This window comes from Somniosus microcephalus, chromosome 12 (assembly GCF_052327205.1).
Source record: "Somniosus microcephalus isolate GS21.2 chromosome 12, FLI_Smic_1.0, whole genome shotgun sequence".
Taxonomy (NCBI): domain Eukaryota; kingdom Metazoa; phylum Chordata; class Chondrichthyes; order Squaliformes; family Somniosidae; genus Somniosus; species Somniosus microcephalus.
The window spans coordinates 157,608,201-157,621,947 of record NC_140998.1 but is presented as its reverse complement, the minus strand read 5'-3'; positions in this window follow the sequence as shown (position 1 = coordinate 157,621,947).

The window sequence follows — 13,747 nt, the reverse complement described above, 5'->3', positions numbered from 1 at the left end:
TGAAAGAAAATGAGAGATTGAAATAATGAAGGAGAGGGGGAGATAATATGGAAAGAGAAAGGAAATTATTTTTTGAGAGAAATATAGAGATAATGAGGGAAAGGGCAAAATAAATGAGGGAAACCGAGAGAATGGAGAAAATCACAGAAATAAGTGAGGAAAAGGGAGATAATAAGGGATGAGACAGACATAATGAGAGAGAGAGAATGAAGCAGAGAGAGTGACACAGATACTGAGAAAAAAAATGATCAACAGGAGATCGATAACGTGAACAGGAGAGGGACAGGGGCCGAGGGGGAGGAGCCAAGGGCCAGCAGGAGTGGGAGACAACCACAGGGCCAGTGGGAGAGAGAGAGAGACAACCACAGGGCCAGCGGGACTGAGAGAGACAACCACAGGGCCAGTGGGAGAGAGAGAGAGACAACCACAGGGCCAGCGGGACTGAGAGAGACAACCACAGGGCCAGTGGGAGAGAGAGAGAGACAAACACAGGGCCAGCGGGAGAGAGAGAGACAACCACAGGGCCAGCGGGACTGAGAGAGACAACCACAGGGCCAGCGGTTTAAAATTAATATTGAACGTACCAAATGAAGTAGAAAGACTGTTTAAAATTAATATTGTTTAAAAGTAATATTGTATATACCCAACAAATGTCAAATCGATTGACACCTACAGAATGTTGGAAAACTGTACCTTTTTGCTATGTAAGCTTTGGCAATATGGTTCTCTGTAAACTTTCATGCCAATAAAGCATTTGAACTGAACTGAACTGACAACCACAGGGCCAGCGGGAGAGAGAGAGAGACAACCACAGGGCCAGCGGGAGAGAGAGAGACAAACACAGGGCCAGCGGGAGCGAGAGAGACAACCACAGGGCCAGCGGGACTGAGAGAGACAAACACAGGGCCAGCGGGAGAGAGAGACAACCACAGGGCCAGCGGGAGAGAGACACAACCACAGGGCCAGCGGGAGAGAGACACAAACACAGGGCCAGCGGGAGAGAGAGACAAACACAGGGCCAGCGGGAGAGAGAGACAAACACAGGGCCAGCGGGAGAGAGAGAGACAAACACAGGGCCAGCGGGAGAGAGAGAGACAAACACAGGGCCAGCGGGAGAGAGAGACAAACACAGGACCAGCAGGAGTGAGACACAACCACAGGGCCAGCGGGACAGAGAGACAAACCCAGGGCCAGCGGGAGATAGACACAACCACAGGGCCAGTGGGAGAGAGACAACCACAGGGCCAGCGGGAGAGAGAGAGACAACCACAGGACCAGTGGGAGAGAGAGAGACAACCACAGGGCCAGCAGGAGAGAGAGACAAACACAGGGCCAGCGGGAGAGAGACACAAACACAGGGCCAGCGGGAGAGAGAGACAAACATAGGGCCAGCGAGAGAGAGAGACAAACATAGGGCCAGCGAGAGAGAGAGACAACCACAGGGCCAGCGGGAGAGAGAGACAAACACAGGGCCAGCGGGAGAGAGACACAAACACAGGGCCAGCGGGAGAGAGAGACAAACATAGGGCCAGCGAGAGAGAGAGACAACCACAGGGCCAGCGGGAGAGAGAGTCAAACACAGGGCCAGCGGGAGAGAGAGAGACAAACACAAGGACAGCGGGAGAGAGAGACACAAACACAGGGCCAGCAGGAGAGAGAGCGACAACCACAGGGCCAGCGGGAGAGAGAGACAACCACAGGGCCAGCGGGAGAGAGACAAACACAGGGCCAGCGGGAGAGAGAGACAACCACAGGGCCAGCGGGAGAGAGAGACAAACACAGGGCCAGCGGGAGAGAGAGACAACACAGAGCCAGCGGCTGAGAGAGAGACAACCACAGGGCCAGCGGGAGAGAGACAAACACAGGGCCTGCGGGAGAGATAGACAACACAGGGCCAGCGGGAGAGAGAGAGAGACAAACACAGGGCCAGTGGGAGAGAGAGAGAAACATAGGGCCAGCGGGAGAGAGACAAACACAGGGCCAGCGTGAGAGAGAGAGACAAACACAGGGCCAGCGGGAGAGAGACAAACACAGGGCCAGCGGGAGAGAGACAAACACAGGGCCAGCGGGAGAGACAGAGACAACCACAGGGCCAGCGGGAGAGAGAGACAACCACAGGGCCAGCGGAAGAGAGACAAACACAGGGCCAGCGGGAGAGACAGACAACCACAGGGCCAGCGGGAGAGAGAGACAACCACAGGGCCAGCGGGAGAGAGACAAACACAGGGCCAGCGGGAGAGAGAGAGACAAACACAGGGCCAGCGGGAGAGAGAGACAAACACAGGGCCAGCGGGAGAGAGAGACAAACACAGGGCCAGCGAGAGAGAGAGACAACCACAGGGCCAGCGGGAGAGAGAGACACAAACACAGGGCCAGCGGGAGAGAGAGAGACAAACACAGGGCCAGCGGGAGAGAGAGAGACAAACACAGGGCCAGCGGGACTGAGAGAGACAACCACAGGGCCAGCGGGACAGAGAGACAAACCCAGGGCCAGCAGGAGATAGACACAACCACGGGGCCAGTGGGAGAGAGAGAGACAACCACAGGGCCAGCGGGAGAGAGAGACAAACACAGGGCCAGCGGGAGAGAGAGAGACACAAACACAGGGCCAGCGGGAGAGAGAGACAAACACAGGGCCAGCGGGAGAGAGAGACAACCACGGGGCCAGCGAGAGAGAGAGACAACCACAGGGCCAGCGGGAGAGACACAAACACAGGGCCAGCGGGAGAGAGAGAGACAAACACAGGGACAGCGGGAGAGAGAGAGACAACCACAGGGCCAGCGGGAGAGAGAGACAAACACAGGGCCAGCGGGAGAGAGAGACAAACACAGGGCCAGCGGGAGAGAGAGAGAGACAAACACAGGGCCAGCGGGAGAGAGAGAGACAAACACAGGGCCAGCGGGACTGAGAGAGACAACCACAGGGCCAGCGGGACAGAGAGACAAACCCAGGGCCAGCAGGAGATAGACACAACCACGGGGCCAGTGGGAGAGAGAGAGACAACCACAGGGCCAGCGGGAGAGAGAGACAAACACAGGGCCAGCGGGAGAGAGAGACACACAAACACAGGGCCAGCGGGAGAGAGAGACAAACACAGGGCCAGCGGGAGAGAGAGACAACCACGGGGCCAGCGAGAGAGAGAGACAACCACTGGGCCAGCGGGAGAGAGAGAGACAACCACAGGGCCAGCGGGAGAGACACAAACACAGGGCCAGCGGGAGAGAGAGAGACAAACACAGGGACAGCGGGAGAGAGAGAGACAACCACAGGGCCAGCGGGAGAGAGAGACAAACACAGGGCCAGCGGGAGAGAGAGACAAACACAGGGCCAGCGGGAGAGAGAGAGACAACCACAGGGCCAGCGGGAGAGAGAGAGACAAACACAGGGCCAGCGGGAGAGAGAGAGACAACCACAGGGCCAGCGGGAGAGAGAGACAAACACAGGGCCAGCGGGAGAGAGAGACAACACAGGGCCAGCGGGAGAGACAACACAGGGCCAGCGGGAGAGAGAGACAAACACAGGGCCAGCGGGAGAGAGAGACAGCACAGGTCCAGCGGGAGAGAGAGACAAACACAGGGCCAGCGGGAGAGAGAGAGACAACACAGGGCCAGCGGGAGAGAGAGAGACAACACAGGGCCAGCGGCTGAGAGAGACACAACCACAGGGCCAGCGGGAGAGAGAGAGACAAACACAAGGCCAGCAGGAGAGAGAGACAACCACAGGGCCAGCGGGAGAGAGACAAAAACACAGGGCCAGCGGGAGAGAGAGAGAGACAACACAGGGCCAGCGGGAGAGAGAGACAAACACAGGGCCAGCGGGAGAGAGAGACAACCACAGGGCCAGCAGGAGAGAGAGAGACAAACACAGGGCCAGCGGGAGAGAGAGACAACCACAGGGCCAGCGGGAGAGAGAGAAAAACACAGGGCCAGCGGGAGAGAGAGAGAGACAACACAGGGCCAGCGGGAGAGAGAGACAAACACAGGGCCAGCGGGAGAGAGAGAGACAACCACAGGGCCAGCGGGAGAGAGAGACAACCACAGGGCCAGCGGGAGAGAGACTAACACAGGGCCAGCGGGAGAGAGAGAGACAAACACAGGGCCAGCGAGAGAGACAATCACAGGGCCAGCGGGAGAGAGAGAGACAAACACAGGGCCAGCGGGAGAGAGAGAGACAAACACAGGGCCAGCGGGAGTGAAAGAGACAAACACAGGGCCAGCGGGAGAGAGAGAGAGACAAACACAGGGCCAGCGTGAGAGAGAGAGACAACCACAGGGCCAGCGGGAGAGAGAGAGACAACCACAGGGCCAGCGGGAGAGAGAGAGAGACAACCACAGGGCCAGCGGGAGAGAGAGAGACAACCACAGGGCCAGCGGGAGAGAGAGAGACAACCACAGGGCCAGCGTGAGAGAGAGACAAACACAGGGCCAGCGGGAGAGAGAGACAAACACAGGGCCAGCGGGAGAGAGAGAGACAAACACAGGGCCAGCGGGAGAGATAGACAACACAGGGCCAGCGGGAGAGAGAGACAAACACAGGGCCAGCGGGAGAGAGAGAGACAAACACAGGGCCAGCGAGAGAGAGAGAGAGACAAACACAGGGCCAGCGGGAGTGAAAGAGACAAACACAGGGCCAGCGGGAGAGAGAGAGAGACAAACACAGGGCCAGCGTGAGAGAGAGAGACAACCACAGGGCCAGCGGGAGAGAGAGAGACAACCACAGGGCCAGCGGGAGAGAGAGAGAGACAACCACAGGGCCAGCGGGAGAGAGAGAGACAACCACAGGGCCAGCGGGAGAGAGAGAGACAACCACAGGGCCAGCGTGAGAGAGAGACAAACACAGGGCCAGCGGGAGAGAGAGACAAACACAGGGCCAGCGGGAGAGAGAGAGACAAACACAGGGCCAGCGGGAGAGATAGACAACACAGGGCCAGCGGGAGAGAGAGAGAGACAAACACAGGGCCAGCGGGAGAGAGAGAGACAAACACAGGGCCAGCGGGAGAGAGAGACAACCACAGGGCCAGCGGGAGAGAGACTAACACAGGGCCAGCGGGAGAGAGAGAGACAAACACAGGGCCAGCGAGAGAGAGAGACAACCACAGGGCCAGCGGGAGAGAGAGAGACAAACACAGCGCCAGCGGGAGAGAGAGAGACAAACACAGGGCCAGCGGGAGAGACAGAGACAACCACAGGGCCAGCGGGAGAGAGAGAGACAAACACAGGGCCAGCGGGAGTGAAAGAGACAAACACAGGGCCAGCGGGAGAGACAGACAACCACAGGGCCAGCGGGAGAGAGAGACAACCACAGGGCCAGCGGGAGAGAGACAAACACAGGGCCAGCGGGAGAGAGAGAGACAAACACAGGGCCAGCGGGAGAGAGAGACAAACACAGGGCCAGCGGGAGAGAGAGACAAACACAGGGCCAGCGGGAGAGAGAGACAAACACAGGGCCAGCGAGAGAGAGAGACAACCACAGGGCCAGCGGGAGAGAGAGACACAAACACAGGGCCAGCGGGAGAGAGAGAGACAAACACAGGGCCAGCGGGAGAGAGAGAGACAAACACAGGGCCAGCGGGACTGAGAGAGACAACCACAGGGCCAGCGGGACAGAGAGACAAACCCAGGGCCAGCAGGAGATAGACACAACCACGGGGCCAGTGGGAGAGAGAGAGACAACCACAGCGCCAGCGGGAGAGAGAGACAAACACAGGGCCAGCGGGAGAGAGAGAGACACAAACACAGGGCCAGCGGGAGAGAGAGAGACAAACACAGGGCCAGCGGGACTGAGAGAGACAACCACAGGGCCAGCGGGACAGAGAGACAAACCCAGGGCCAGCGGGAGAGAGAGAGACACAAACACAGGGCCAGCGGGAGAGAGAGACAAACACAGGGCCAGCGGGAGAGAGAGACAACCACAGGGCCAGCGAGAGAGAGAGACAACCACAGGGCCAGCGGGAGAGAGAGAGACAACCACAGGGCCAGCGGGAGAGAGAGACACAAACACAGGGCCAGCGGGAGAGAGAGACAACCACAGGGCCAGCGGGAGAGAGACAACCACAGGGCCAGCGGGAGAGAGAGAGACAAACACAGGGCCAGCGGGAGAGAGAGAGACAAACACAGGGCCAGCGGGAGAGAGAGACAAACACAGGGCCAGCGGGAGAGAGAGAGACAACCACAGGGCCAGCGGGAGAGAGAGAGACAAACACAGGGCCAGTGGGAGAGAGAGAGACAACCACAGGGCCAGCGGGAGAGAGAGACAACACAGGGCCAGCGGGAGAGAGAGACAAACACAGGGCCAGCGGGAGAGAGAGAGACAACACAGGGCCAGCGGGAGAGAGAGAGACAACACAGGGCCAGCGGCTGAGAGAGAGACAACCACAGGGCCAGCGGGAGAGAGACAAACACAGGGCCAACAGGAGGGAGAGACAACCACAGGGCCAGCGGGAGAGAGACAAAAACACAGGGCCAGCGGGAGAGAGAGAGAGACAACACAGGGCCAGCGGGAGAGAGAGACAAACACAGGGCCAGCGGGAGAGAGAGAGACAACCACAGGGCCAGCAGGAGAGAGAGAGACAAACACAGGGCCAGCGGGAGAGAGAGACAACCACAGGGCCAGCGGGAGAGAGAGAAAAACACAGGGCCAGCGGGAGAGAGAGAGAGACAACACAGGGCCAGCGGGAGAGAGAGGCAAACACAGGGCCAGCGGGAGAGAGAGAGACAACCACAGGGCCAGCGGGAGAGAGAGACAACCACAGGGCCAGCGGGAGAGAGACTAACACAGGGCCAGCGGGAGAGAGAGAGACAAACACAGGGCCAGCGAGAGAGAGAGACAACCACAGGGCCAGCGGGAGAGAGAGAGACAAACACAGCGCCAGCGGGAGAGAGAGAGACAAACACAGGGCCAGCGGGAGAGAGAGAGACAAACACAGGGCCAGCGGGAGAGAGAGAGACAAACACAGGGCCAGCGGGAGTGAAAGAGACAAACACAGGGCCAGCGGGAGAGAGAGAGAGACAAACACAGGGCCAGCGTGAGAGAGAGAGACAACCACAGGGCCAGCGGGAGAGAGAGAGACAACCACAGGGCCAGCGGGAGAGAGAGAGAGACAACCACAGGGCCAGCGGGAGAGATAGACAACACAGGGCCAGCGGGAGAGAGAGAGAGACAAACACAGGGCCAGCGGGAGAGAGAGAGACAAACACAGGGCCAGCGGGAGAGAGAGACAACCACAGGGCCAGCGGGAGAGAGACTAACACAGGGCCAGCGGGAGAGAGAGAGTGGCGAGGTTGAAACAGAAATGCATTTCCTCCTAAAATGCGAAAAATTCAACACATCAAGAAACATATTATTCAACAAGCTAAGCCAAACAACCCCAGATTTCAAGGAATTGGATGATCTGTCAAAATTGAGATTAGTCCTAGGAGAAGGAGACAGACCATACCTTGGGGCTAAATATGTAACAACATGTCACAACCTGAGGACTGTTTAAAAGTAAGACTGTTTAAAATTAATATTGAACGTACCAAATGAAGTAGAAAGACTGTTTAAAATTAATATTGTTTAAAAGTAATATTGTACATACCCAACAAATGTCAAATCGATTGACACCTACAGAATGTTGGAAAACTGTACCTATTTGCTATGTAAGCTTTGGCAATATGGTTCTCTGTAAACTTTCATGCCAATAAAGCATTTGAACTGAAAACTGAACTGAAAAACTGACAAACACAGGGCCAGCGAGAGAGAGAGACAACCACAGGGCCAGCGGGAGAGAGAGAGACAAACACAGCGCCAGCGGGAGAGAGAGAGACAAACACAGGGCCAGCGGGAGAGAGAGAGACAAGCACAGGGCCAGCGGGAGAGAGAGAGACAAACACAGGGCCAGCGGGAGTGAAAGAGACAAACACAGGGCCAGCGGGAGTGAAAGAGACAAACACAGGGCCAGCGGGAGAGAGAGAGAGACAAACACAGGGCCAGCGTGAGAGAGAGAGACAACCACAGGGCCAGCGGGAGAGAGAGAGACAACCACAGGGCCAGCGGGAGAGAGAGAGAGACAACCACAGGGCCAGCGGGAGAGAGAGAGACAACCACAGGGCCAGCGGGAGAGAGAGAGAGACAACCACAGGGCCAGCGGGAGAGAGAGAGACAACCACAGGGCCAGCGGAAGAGAGAGAGACAACCACAGGGCCAGCGGGAGAGAGAGAGAGACAACCACAGGGCCAGCGGGAGAGAGACAACCACAGGGCCAACGTGAGAGAGAGACAAACACAGGGCCAGCGGGAGAGAGAGACAAACACAGGGCCAGCGGGAGAGAGAGAGACAAAGGCAGGGCCAGCGGGAGAGATAGACAACACAGGGCCAGCGGGAGAGAGAGAGAGACAAACACAGGGCCAGCGGGAGAGAGAGAGACAAACACAGGGCCAGTGGGAGAGAGAGAGACAAACACAGGGCCAGTGGGAGGGAGGGGGGGAAGAGGGAGGGAGGGGGGGGAAGAGGGAGGGAGGGGGGGGAAGAGGGGGGGAAGAGGGAGGGAGGGGGGGAAGAGGGGGGGGGAAGAGGGAGGGAGGGGGGGAAGAGGGGGGGGAAAGAGGGAGGGAGGGGGGGGGAAGAGGGAGGGGGGGGGGGGGAAGAGGGAGGGGGGGGGAAGAGGGAGGGAGGGGGGGGGAAGAGGGAGGGAGGGGGGGGGAAGAGGGAGGGAGGGGGGGGAAGAGGGAGGGAGGGGGGGGGAAGAGGGAGGGAGGGGGGGGGAAGAGGGAGGGAGGGGGGGGAGAGGAAGAGGAGGGAGGGGGGGGGGGAAGAGGGAGGGAGGGGGGGGGGGAAGAGGGAGGGAGGGGGGGGGAAAGAGGGAGGGAGGGGGGGGGGAAAGAGGGAGGGAGGGGGGGGGAAAGAGGGAGGGAGGGGGGGGAAGAGGGAGGGGGAGGGGGGAGAGGGAGGGAGGGGGGGAAGAGGGAGGGAGGGGGGAGGAGGGAGGGAGGGAGGGGGGAGGAGGGAGGGAGGGAGGGGGGAGGAGGGAGGGAGGGAGGGAGGGGGAGGAGGGAGGGAGGGAGGGAGGGGGGAAGAGGGAGGGAGGGAGGGAGGGGGGAAGAGGGAGGGAGGGAGGGGGGAAGAGGGAGGGAGGGAGGGAGGGGGGGAAGAGGGAGGGAGGGAGGGGGGGAAGAGGGAGGGAGGGAGGGGGGGAAGAGGGAGGGAGGGAGGGGGGGAAGAGGGAGGGAGGGAGGGAGGGGGGAAGAGGGAGGGAGGGAGGGAGGGGGGAAGAGGGAGGGAGGGGGAAGAGGGAGGGAGGGAGGGGGGAAGAGGGAGGGAGGGAGGGGGGGAGGGAGGGGGGGAGGGAGGGAGGGGGGAAGAGGGAGGGGGGGAAGAGGGAGGGCGGGAGGGGGGGAAGAGGGAGGGCGGGAGGGGGGGGAAGAGGGAGGGGAAGAGGGAGGGGGGGAAGAGGGAGGGGGGGGGAAGAGGGAGGGGAAGAGGGAGGGGGGGGAAGAGGGAGGGGGGGGGGAAGAGGGAGGGGGGGGGGAAGAGGGAGGGGGGGGGGAAGAGGGAGGGGGGGGGAAGAGGGAGGGGGGGGGAAGAGGGAGGGGGGGGAAGAGGGAGGGGGGGGTGAAGAGGGAGGGAGGGAGGGAGGGAGGGGGGGGAAGAGGGAGGGAGGGAGGGAGGGGGGGGAAGAGGGAGGGAGGGAGGGGGGGAAGAGGGAGGGAGGGAGGGGGGGAAGAGGGAGGGAGGGAGGGGGGGAAGAGGGAGGGAGGGAGGGGGGGAAGAGGGAGGGAGGGAGGGGGGAAGAGGGAGGGAGGGAGGGGGGAAGAGGGAGGGAGGGAGGGGGGAAGAGGGAGGGAGGGAGGGGGGGGAAGAGGGAGGGAGGGGGGGGAAGAGCGAGGGAGGGGGGGGGGGGAAGAGCGAGGGAGGGAGGGGGGGGAAGAGCGAGGGAGGGAGGGGGGGGAAGAGCGAGGGAGGGAGGGGGGGGAAGAGCGAGGGAGGGAGGGGGGGGAAGAGGGAGGGAGGGAGGGGGGAAGAGGGAGGGAGGGGGGGGAAGAGGGAGGGAGGGGGGGGAAGGAGGGAGGGAGGGGGGGGAAGGGAGGAGGGAGGGGGGGAAGGGGGGAGGGAGGGGGGGGAAGGGGGGGAAGAGGGAGGGAGGGGGGAAGGGGGGAAGAGGGAGGGAGGGGGGAAGAGGGGGGGGGGAAGAGGGAGGGAGGGAGGGGGGAAGAGGGAGGGAGGGAAGAGGGAGGGGGGAAGAGGGAGGGGGGAAGAGGGAGGGGGGAAGAGGGAGGGAGGGGGGGAAGAGGGAGGGAGGGGGCGAAGAGGGGGGGGAAGAGGGAGGGAGGGGGAAGAGGGAGGGAGGGAGGAGGGGGAAGAGGGAGGGAGGGGGAAGAGGGAGGAGGGGGAAGAGGGAGGGAGGGAGGGAGGGAGGGGGGGGAAGAGGGAGGGAGGGAGGGAGGGGGGCTAAGAGGGAGGGAGGGGGGAAGAGGGAGCGGGGGGAAGAGGGAGGGAGGGAGGGAGGGAGGGGGGGGAAGAGGGAGGGAGGGAGGGAGGGGGGCTAAGAGGGAGGGAGGGGGGAAGAGGGAGCGGGGGAAGAGGGAGGGAGGGGGGAAGAGGGAGGGAGGGGGGAAGAGGGAGGGAGGGAGGGGAGAGGGAGGGGGGGGAAGAGGGAGGGAGGGGGGGGAAGAGGGAGGGAGGGGGGGGAAGAGGGAGGGGGGGGAAGAGGGAGGGGGGGGAAGAGGGGGGGGGGAAGAGGGGGGGGGAAGAGGGAGGGAGGGGGGGAAGGGGAGGGGGGGAAGAGGGAGGGAGGGAGGGGGGGAAGAGGGAGGGAGGGAGGGGGGGAAGAGGGAGGGGGGGAGGGGGGGAAGAGCGAGGGGGGGAGGGGGGGAAGAGGGAGGGAGGGAGGGGGGGAAGAGGGAGGGAGGGAGGGGGGGAAGAGGGAGGGAGGGAGGGGGAGAAGAGGGAGGGACGGAGGAGGGAGAGGGGAGAGGGGGAGAGGGAGGGAGGGAGGGAGGGGGGGAAGAGGGAGGGAAGGAGGGGGGGAGGAGGGAGGGAGGGATGGGGGGGAAGAGGGAGGGAGGGAGGGAGGGAGGGGGGGAAGAGGGGGGGAAGAGGGAGGGAGGGGGGGGAAGAGGGAGGGAGGGGGGGGAAGAGGGAGGGAGGGAGGGGGGGAAGAGGGAGGGAGGGAGGGGGGGGAAGAGGGAGGGAGGGAGGGGGGGAAGAGGGAGGGAGGGAGGGGGGAAGAGGGAGGGAGGGAGGGGGGAAGAGGGAGGGAGGGAGGGGGGGGAAGAGGGAGGGAGGGAGGGGGGGGAAGAGGGAGGGAGGGAGGGAGGGGGGGAAGAGGGAGGGAGGGAGGGAGGGAGGGAGGGGGGAAAAGGGAGGGAGGGGGGAAGAGGGAGGGAGGGGGGGAAGAGGGAGGGGGGGAGAAGAGGGAGGGGGAGAAGAGGGAGGGGGGGAGAAGAGGGAGGGAGGGGGAGAAGAGGGAGGGAGGGGGAGAAGAGGGAGGGAGGGAGGGGGGAAGAGGGAGGGAGGGAGGGGGGAAGAGGGAGGGAGGGAGGGGGGAAGAGGGTGGGAGGGAGGGGGGAGAGGGGAGGGAGGGAGGGGAGGGGGGAAGAGGGAGGGAGGGAGGGAGGGGGGAAGAGGGTGGGTGGGAGGGGGGAAGAGGGAGGGAGGGGGGGAAGAGGGAGGGAGGGAGGGAGGGGGGGAAGAGGGAGGGAGGGAGGGGGGGAAGAGGGAGGGAGGGAGGGGGGGAAGAGGGAGGGCGGGAGGGGGAGAAGAGGGACGGGGGAAGAGGGAGGGGGAAGAGGGAGGGGGGAAGAGGGAGGGAGGGGGAAGAGGGAGGGAGGGAGGGGGGGAGAGGGAGGGAGGAGGGGAAGAGGGAGGGGGGGGAAGAGGGAGGGAGGGGGGGGAAGAGGGAGGGAGGGGGGGGGAAGAGGGGAGGGAGGGGGGAAGAGGGGGAGGGAGGGAGGGGGGAAGAGGGAGGGAGGGTGGGGGGAAGAGGGAGGGAGGGTGGGAGGGGAGAGGGAGGGAGGGAGGGAGGGGAAGAGGGAGGGAGGGAGGGAAGAGGGAGGGAGGGAGGGAGGGAGGGAGAGGGAGGGAGGGAGGAGGGAGGGTGGAGAGGGTGGGAGGGAGGGTGGGAAGAGGGAGGGAGGGAGGGGGATGAGGGGAGGGAGGGAGGGGGGGATGAGGGAGGGAGGGAGGGGGGGAAGAGGGAGGGAGGGGGGAAGAGGGAGGGAGGGGGGGAAGAGGGAGGGAGGGAGGGGGGAGGAGGGAGGGAGGGGGGAAGAGGGAGGGAGGGGGGAAGAGGGAGGGAGGGGGGGAGAGGGAGGGAGGGGGGAAGAGGGAGGGAGGGAGGGGGGAAGAGGGAGGGAGGGGGGAAGAGGGAGGGAGGAAGGGGGGAAGAGGGAGGGAGGGGGGAAGAGGGAGGGAGGAAGGGGGGAAGAGGGAGGGAGGGGGGAAGAGGGAGGGAGGGGGGAAGAGGGAGGGAGGGAGGGAGGGGGGAAGAGGGAGGGAGGGGGGAAGAGGGAGGGAGGGAGGGAGGGGGGGGAAGAGGGAGGGAGGGAGGGGGGAAGAGGGAGGGAGGGGGGAAGAGGGAGGGAGGGAGGGGGGAAGAGGGAGGGAGGGAGGGGGGGAAGAGGGAGGGAGGGAGGGGGGGAAGAGGGAGGGAGGGAGGGGGGGAAGAGGGAGGGCGGGAGGGGGGGGAAGAGGGAGGGCGGGAGGGGAAGAGGGAGGGTGGGAGGTGGGAAGAGGGAGGGAGGGGGGGGAAGAGGGAGGGAGGGAGGGGGGGGAAGAGGGAGGGAGGGAGGGAGGGAGGGGGGGGAAGAGGGAGGGAGGGAGGGAGGGAGGGGGAAGAGGGGAGGGAGGGGGGAGGAGGGAGGGGGGGAGGGGGAAGAGGGAGGGAGGGAGGGGAGGGGGAAGAGGGAGGGGAGGGGGGAAAAGGGAGGGAGGGGAGAAGAGGGAGGGAGGCGGGGAAGAGGGAGGGAGGGGGGGGAAGAGGGAGGGAGGGGGGGAAGAGGGAGGGAGGGGGGGAAGAGGGGGGGGGGAAGGGGGGGGGAAGAGGGAGGGAGGGGGGGAGGGAGCAGGGGGGAAGAGGGAGGGAGGGAGGGAGGGGGAAGAGGAGGGAGGGAGGGGGGGAAGAGGGAGGGATGGAGGGGGGGAAGAGGGAGGGAGGGGGGGAAGAGGGAGGGAGGGGGGAAGAGGGAGGGAGGGAGGGGGGGAAGAGGGAGGGAGGGGGGAAGAGGGAGGGAGGGAGGGAGGGGGGAAGAGGGAGGGAGGGAGGGAGGGGGGAAGAGGGAGGGAGGGAGGGGGGAAGAGGGAGGGAGGGAGGGGGGAAGAGGGAGGGAGGGAGAGGGAAGAGGGAGGGAGGGAGGGAGGGGGGAAGAGGGAGGGAGGGAGGGAGGGGGGAATAGGGAGGGAGGGAGGGGGGAATAGGGAGGGAGGGAGGGGGGGGAATAGGGAGGGAGGGAGGGGGGAATAGGGAGGGAGGGAGGGGGGAAGAGGGAGGGGGGGGAGGGAGGGGGGGAAGAGGGAGGGAGGGGAGGAGGGAGGGGGGGGAAGAGGGAGGGCAGGAGTGGGGAAGAGGGGGAAGAGGGAGGGAGGGGGGGAAGAGGGAGGGGGGAAGAGGGAGGAGGGAGGGGGGAAGAGGGGGGAAGAGGGAGGGAGGGGGAAGAGGGAGGGAGGGAGGGGGGAAGAGGGAGGGAGGGAGGGAGGGGGGAATAGGGATGGAGGGAGGGAGGGAGGGGGGAAGAGGGAGGGAGGGAGGGGGAAGAGGGGGGAAGAGGGAGG